The following is an 8,154-nucleotide window of genomic DNA, read 5'->3' on the forward strand; positions in this document are numbered from 1 at the left end:
ATTATTTTATTTATTTTATTTACTTAAATAAGAGAATTTATTTCAATAATCTCTCTTATTTTGATGAATAGTGGGGAGATGATAAAATGGTTTCTTTGTGCAGTTAGGGTTACTGTGGAAGCCAGCTGTCCTGCCTCTGCATCCTACTTTATTTCGAGGCTTTAAAAAGCCACTTCTGTAAAATGGGGCGAATGATCCAAGAGGACTGTATCTGAGCTTGTGTCCATCTTTTCTCAAGTTCAAATAAAATTTTAAAGCATCCTCTTCTATGGAGTTTCTTCAGGAATATGGAAATTTGATATTCAATATTAGAGTTTTCATCATTACAGCTTCTGAATCTATTCATTGGGAAAAATATGGCAATATAAAGTATATATTACGTTGTTTGGGAGATGAAATGTATAGATTTTGAATAAATTATGATGGCAAACACTGTTAGCTATCATCTCTATTGTGCTTTGCTCTTCTTTCTTCCTTCCTTCTTAAAACAAACCCTTGATTTTTTCAGGAATCTGATCTGGCATATTTCAGGGAAGTCTGGGCTGCTCCAACCTTAGCTAACAATCTCAGTTAGTTTATTTAAATAATGATGATCCCAAACTCTTTGACTAGGATTGATTTGGAAAGGTCATTGTGACATAAATCTTGCCGATGACTCATTAGAAGACGTGCGCGGTGGCCCCTGGGAAAGATTTCTTCTTTCTTCAAAGGAACTGAGACTGGGAGTTCTCTTTTGGTCACTGGGTATCATTGCGCAAAGATTTGGAACTTGGGTTTGAGGTACAGTCATCTTGTCACCAAGAGGATGGCAGCGTCCTCTTGGAATCAGAAGCCATGGTGATCATTTAAACACAGAGAATTTAGTGTAAAGAATTGTTCACCATGTACTGGAGAACTGAAAAGGAAACAAAGAACATTAAGGTATTACAGGCATGGTAACTGCAGGAAGCATCTGCTACTCTTACGGTTGAAGGAACAGAGGAAAGAGTTTGGAATTGCTGATCTTTGAAGTTGTTGGAAGGGGTCCCATAGCTATGATGCTGATTTCTGGCTGTGGTGTCTCAGAGGGTGAAATGAGACTGGTTCTGGGACTATAGGAGCACCTGCAAACTGTAGTCCTCTGGAGGTATTGGAAGGAAGTGCCGCTACCCTTAGAAAGAGTTATTGTTGGTTCCAACAAGCACAGGAAGCAAGTGAGGAGGAGTCTGTGCCTTTTCCCTCTCTAATTTAGTCTCTTTCTCATGCTCCCTACTGGCGGAGTCTAACAGGGAGCCACCTGGCTTGGTGCAGAAATGTGGTTTGCAATATCCCAGCCCCAGCATCACAAGCCGGGTACAACAGCATGGCTTTGAAATGGATAGACGTGGCTTAATGGCCAGCGCAGGCCACAAGTCAGAGGACAGAATCATCAAGAGGATAGAAGAGTGGGAAATGACATCATCAAGCTCCGGAATTAGCCAACTCTGAAAAACCTCAATATCATGCTTTACATCGTAAACTCCTTATTGTTTAAGACCATTAAGTTAGATCTTCTCTTTCTTAGTGCCTAAAGTATCAAAATTGGCAAACATGCAGGTAAATTGTCACTCTGAAATATTGATCACACCAGTAAGAATTAATATAACAAAGACAATTCTAAGTCTAAACATTTTTTTAAATATGTATACATTTGACATGACAGTTATATTAGAAAAAGAATTATCAAGATATGTGCAAAAATGTATGTACAATTATACGTATCGCAGTTAATCATTTAACAACAAAACCTACAAAGTTTAAGAATTGTTTTCAAAGACTATTTTACCTAAGAAATGATTCATAAGGTTGAAATTTAGTGTGTCCTAATTCTCTAAAAAACCTGTATACCCTTTTTTTTTCACTTTCTTCTCCTTATCTCCCCCCACTCCCCCCCCCTCACACATACACAAACACACACACATTAACACATTAAATCCGGCCATACATAAAGCCTAGGATGAATCTATATCAAGTTTTAAATAAAGATTAACTATGAATAATAGAATTATAGATAATTATTTCAATTTTCTCTGGGATTTTCTGACTTGCCTTCTATTTTTCCTTTCATTAATATGTATATATATTTCTGTAATTAAAAAAAGTATTTGTTCCTTTAGTTTTTTCTTTTAATGGTGTCTTCTCATGCAGATTTTTCCTGGTATATTTTCTAAAGTTGTAATCTAGAGACTTTAAATTCCCTTTTCTCTATTTTTCTTTGTAGCACTTACAATCTAACATACTGTACATTGTATTTATTTATCGTATTTATTGTTTGTCTTCCTACTGATACGTGTGTTTCACTAATATGTCCCTGACACCTACAGTGGTTCCTGAAAAATTGTATGAGCTCAATAAATATTTGTTAAAAAAAGAATTAATTTGCTAAATATATATCTGTGATACATGCATACTACTGTCTGTTTTTTTTTTTTTCGATAAGCAAAGAAAACAGAAAAAGAGTTAAAGTGCCAGTCTCATGGATAAGAAATTAAAAATCAAAACCTTTCAATGAGATTAACAAGATCAAACGTAATACGTACACAGAGTCCCTTTTCTCAGTCAGTTTGATACCATCTAGAAATGCCAATGTCTTTGTTAGTGACTTTCATATTATACAGCTTTGTACTACAGCTAAGAGCTGAAATATTTCTGCATCAGGCTTTGAAGGGAGCCACCTCTTGGAGGGCGGCACAAGACTCAGCGTGGAGGGAGATAAGTGATCTTTACAGGGAATACAAGTACATTTTTCGATGCTGTGGAAAACCGATTCTATGAAAAGTCAGCTCTTAGATGTCTGAATAGTTCTTGCTATTCTGGTTATACTTGTGTGGAGACTAAAAGGGTGGTGGCCTTGTAGCAGTTCCTATAAAAACAGCGGGTGCCTTAGCTGCTGTTGAGATCCATTGAAACCTGGCAGGAAAATTCAACTTCGGTCCTTTCATCCCCTTTCTTCTGCTACTTGTTTGCTTTGGAGCTTTGGACCATACTCATTAATGAGTGTTAACAAGGACTTTAAAAAGGAGCAGGTAGTAAGGAGAAAAATAATGAGAAAGAGAAGGAAAGAAGAAAAACAAAAAGCAAAACAGAAAGGAGCAATTCCAAAATTTTTTGAGTGACTGTATTCAAATAAATGATGATCTGGTTTATTACCAAATCATGGAAATAGCATCTTCCTCAAATTCATAATTTCTTTTGAATTAAATATCCTCAATGTGCAAGTTACCGAATGTGAAGTCATATCATAATAAACATCATACTAAACCAGACTCAGTTACTGAATAATAGATTCATCTCTGCTGTGAGAATCATTAAAATGACTGGACCACCAATATCCTCATCAGTTTCATTTCCTTAAAAAATAAAGTTTTGATGTTTAAAACACTTGATGTTGTAATTGAAAATTTTTTTAAAAAACAAATATTTGATTTGTTTTATGTGGATATCATTTGAATCAACAGTTATTAGAAAACACATCTACATTTTTAGGTTATTAGACTATGACTTAGTAGCCTGAATAATAATTTATTCATCGATTTTGAGTAACTCAAAAGATATGAAACAATTATGTAAGTACCTAAATTAATCCTGGTAAAAAATTTGTGTACCTGACACTTACAATTAGGATAGCACTAAAAGGTTACTTAGAAATTCATTTAGTTCATAACTTATGAACTCATTCAAATGATATTTATTGAGCACCTTCTACGTGCCAAACACAATTGTAGGTATTGGGATATGCATCAGTCAGCTCTTTGCTTGGACTGTGTTATATAAAACAACCCTTAATCCTAGTGGGTTCCAAGAGCACATATGTCTAGCTCATAGATTTGTGGACTTTCCGTGGCTCTGCTGGACTAAGCTGGGCTACACTGAGTTTGGATTTAGACGTACGTAAGATTCAGGTCTGTTATGCCTACCTATAATTTTAGGACCATGCCTCCCAAAAGCACTATCTACTGGACATGCTCTTTTAATGTAGGAAAATATCTCTAAAAGTGGCACACTGTCATTTCTGCCCACGTTCCACTGACCAGAACAAGTAACAGAGTTCATCATCAGCAGGACAGTAAAAAAAGTAAATGTCAAAATATAGCAATGAACAAAAGAGAGAAATATAGCTATAGTCATGGTATATACATTCTTGTGGGATATAGATAACAATAAAATAACATTATAAAATACATTAATACATTTTAGAATATAAAAGTTTGAATAAATTGATGTCGTACATTGAAAAAGTGAGTTTTGAGCAAAAACTTGAAGGAGTGATAGATTTAGCTCTGAAAATATTAAGAAAATCATCACAGGCTGAGGGACTAGGTTTTGCTAAAGTCTTAAACTGAGAGTGAGTTTAGCATGTCAGAGAAAGAAAAGGAACCAAAGTGTCTGGAATGAGATGCACATGGAAGGGGGAAGTAGTGGGCGAGGTCGGAGAGGTGATGGGTCAAGATATCTCAAGGGACTGATTATGTAGGTCCTTCGAGCCATTATAAGAACTTTGGTTTTCACTCTGATTGAATTATGGAACTATTGAGGGAGAAACTGTAGGTCTGGAGATACCCAATTCAAAGTCACCAGAGTCTAGGTGGTATTTAAAGTCATGGGGTAAGAGGAAATTGCCTAAGAATTAGTGTATATCATGAAAGTAAGGAAGACTGACAGAGAGCCTTAGAGTACCCCCAAAAGATGTAGAAGGTGAGTCATTAACATGAGTCATAATGTAATTTTTAATTTTCTATTAGTCACATTAAAAAGGTAAGAATGAACTGGTGAAATTTTTTAAATAATATATTTTAACATAATATAAGCAAAATCTTTTTATTTCTATATGTAATTGATGTTAAAAAAAGGATTCATGAGATTTCTTACATTATCTTTCTCTATTAAGTCTTCGAAATCTGGCATGTATTTTACACTTATACAATGTCCATCAGTTTGGACTAGTCACAGTTCAAGTGCTCCTACTTGCACACAGCTAATGGCTACCATATTGTACAGTGCAGGTCTAGATCCATGAAAGGAATGATTATTGATACTTGAGCAAATCAGGGATATGTCACTGAAGCAGGGCCTCTTCAACCAGGACAGAAAATTTGTGAAGCTCTGAAACATGGAGCAGTGTGATACAAGTTGATTCATATGGCTAAAATGAAGGAATAGCAGGAGAGGAAGAGGAAAGGCCAGTAGGGACCAGACTTACAAGGGCCTTGACTATCCCTCTCCACTTAAATAGCTCTCATCCTCAGCCCTATAACAAGTTTTTGGTATTAAATCTTAATGGCTTAATCCTATTGCAAAAAAAGAAGTTTAATTAAATTTCTTCTTCACGCCAAAAAAAAAAAAAAAAAAAAAATCCATCAATGAGAAAATGTCAATCTTAAGAAAAAAGATTGTATGTCTTCAGTTTGAGGTCATTGCTGAAACCACCAGCCCAATCTTTTACTTTCTTGGCTGTTTCTTACTTTGAACTGGCAAATTTGCAAATGACTAGGAAACCTACAAGATTAGCTCATGTTTTTCTTGGCCTCTGGAGATTTTGCTCTCCAGATGCCCACACTACTTGTTTGAATTCTATGCTGGCAGAAGATGGTAAAATATTTGAATTCAATGAAAGGAATGAGAGAAAAAACTGTTGAGAAATCTTTGGTGTCTTTCGTTTCCTTTTACATGACATTCTTTCACATATTTACTTGTTAGAGCCAGTGATTCCTAATATTGCTGCCACAGCCACAGATTTTTGACCTTTACTTAACAGAGAGTATTTATTTAAGTATAGACTCTTGGGTAGGAACAGAGTGCCCTAGAGAGAAGTCATTCATTTTTCCGTGGAGTAACCTACCCTTGTACTTTTCCACGTGAGGAAGTACGCAGCAGTAGCCTATGATCCCTAGAAGCTGTGTCCAGCAAGCTGCACCTAGAAATATTTGCTGTTTGTTTTGTAGGTAGTTTTTTTTTTTTTTTTTAATTTTTAAAAGAAGAAAAGCAGTGTGAAATCAAGTAATTTCTATAAGAAAAAACAATTTTTTTTTTCTCCATCAAATGAATGGGAGAGAATGTCACATGAAAAATAACTAAATCTACTATGCTCATCTCATTTCCTATCCTTTCCTTCCATATTGGATCTTAATTTGAAATATGTGTGTGTGTGTGTTTTAATTTGTGTAGCTGTAACTACATATTCATTTTTCTTCCTCTACCTTTCTTCTTAAAAGCCGATTTTCTCCAATGTTCTATTTTAAAGCCATTTCTCTCTCAGTATTTACCCTTCCTCTCTCTCAAACCACACTTGTGGTTATATAATTCTTATATGGTGTTTGTGTTTGTTTCCTACTGCTGATGTAAGAAATCACCACAAACTTAGTGGCTTAAAACAACACAAATTTATTACCTCACAGTTCTGGAGGTCAGAAGTCTTGAAATAAATGTGTTAGCAGCAGTTCTGTGTTCCTGCTGGAGGCTCTAGAAAGCCTTCATTCTCTTCTCTCTCCTCTGGTGGCCCCTTCCTCCATCTTCAAAGCCAGCAGTGGAGCATCTGCAAATATCCCTTTCTACGTCCTCTGCTTCCTTCTTCAAAGCTCCTTCTTCAACTCTCCTGTTTCTTTTTCTGTGAAGACCCCGGTGATTACATTTTGCCACCTGGATAATCTTCCTGTCTCAAGATTTATAAATTCATGGCATCTGCAAAGTCTCTTTTGCCATATAAAGTAATATGTTTACAGGTTCTGAATGGACATTTTGGAAGACAGGGCATTATTTTGCCAACCAGTGATGACTCCCAGCTTTTATCTCTAGCCCCTAATCTCCCTAAGTTTTCCAACTACCTGCAAATACACAGGCACATCAAACACAGGCTCAAAGATGAATGCTTCTTCTCTTGCAAAAGTGGTCACCTTAATTCCATTGGAACATCATTGATTCATCACCTAAGCAAAGAGTCAATAGGCTAGAGAACTAGAGATTGTCCTAATCCGAGCATTTTCACTCCCATTTGCACCAAAGCCAAGACTCCTAAATATTTCCAAAGGAATATCCTCTGCTTCATTCCCGCTACCACTTTCCCAGTTCAGGTGCTGTTTATTCTCATTTAAACCGCTGCGATAGCTTGTATTTTCTGCCCCCAACCTGCCCCCTCAAATGCATTTCCCACAGTTCCATCTAAAGTGCAGACTTGACAACATGGTTCTCACGGTTCAGTCTTTTAAGGTCCCCCACTGCCTACTATCATACACATCACTTCACGTTGCACATGAGACCCTCCCTGATCTTGCCTCTGACTATTTCTTCAGTCATATGTTTTACAACTTCCCATTGCACTTCTCAGGACTCAATTACTTGCCTGTGGTTCACTTTGAACTCCCTTGTGTTCCTTGGGCTATGCGATTCTCACCTCAGAACCTTGGCCAGCCGTGGCTCTGTGACAACATCAATTGCACTGTGTTGTAATCATCTGTGTATGTTTTTCTAAACTGTAAGTTTCTTAAAAATATTTATTTGATTTTATGTCCCCATCACTTAGCATGATGTGCATTTTCAGTAATAAAGTCTCTTATTTTGGTTTTGTAAATTTAGAGCAAGAGGCCTTTTAAATCCTTTCAAATTATATAAAAAAAAGTAATTAAATGTTCTGGGGAGATTTAATAACTTGTGAAAACTTGGGTTGAATACATTCTATTTAGGGGTTGTGGGAAGATTGAAGAAAACTATGAGACTTTATATTAAAGCAGGAAATTATACTGACTGCTTAGAAAACATATGAGCTTTCGGTGAACAAAATATGCAAACATACTTAAATACATAAAATGTGCTCATCCAGAATTTTTGTGTGCTTGAAATGCAGGCTATGTTATTTCCTTTCTTTCCTTCTTTCTCTTTTTCTGTCTCTCCCTTTCTTCTTCCCTTCTCTCTCTCTCTCTCTCTCTCTCTCTCTCTTTCTCTCTCTCTCTATCATACACATCACTTCATCTCTCTCTCTCTCTCTCTTTCTCTTTTTCTGTCTCTACCTTTCTTCTTCCCTCCTCTCTCTCTCTCTATCTATCTATCTCTCTCCTCTCTTTTTAAATAATATACTTGAAACGTACCATAAGTCACTGTTCTCATCAACGGCCAGTTTTGGGTGGTTTCAGGCATAAGAATCTG

This window comes from Pteropus alecto, unplaced genomic scaffold (genome assembly GCF_000325575.1).
Source record: "Pteropus alecto unplaced genomic scaffold, ASM32557v1 scaffold81, whole genome shotgun sequence".
In the NCBI taxonomy this organism is placed as follows: Eukaryota; Metazoa; Chordata; class Mammalia; order Chiroptera; family Pteropodidae; genus Pteropus; species Pteropus alecto.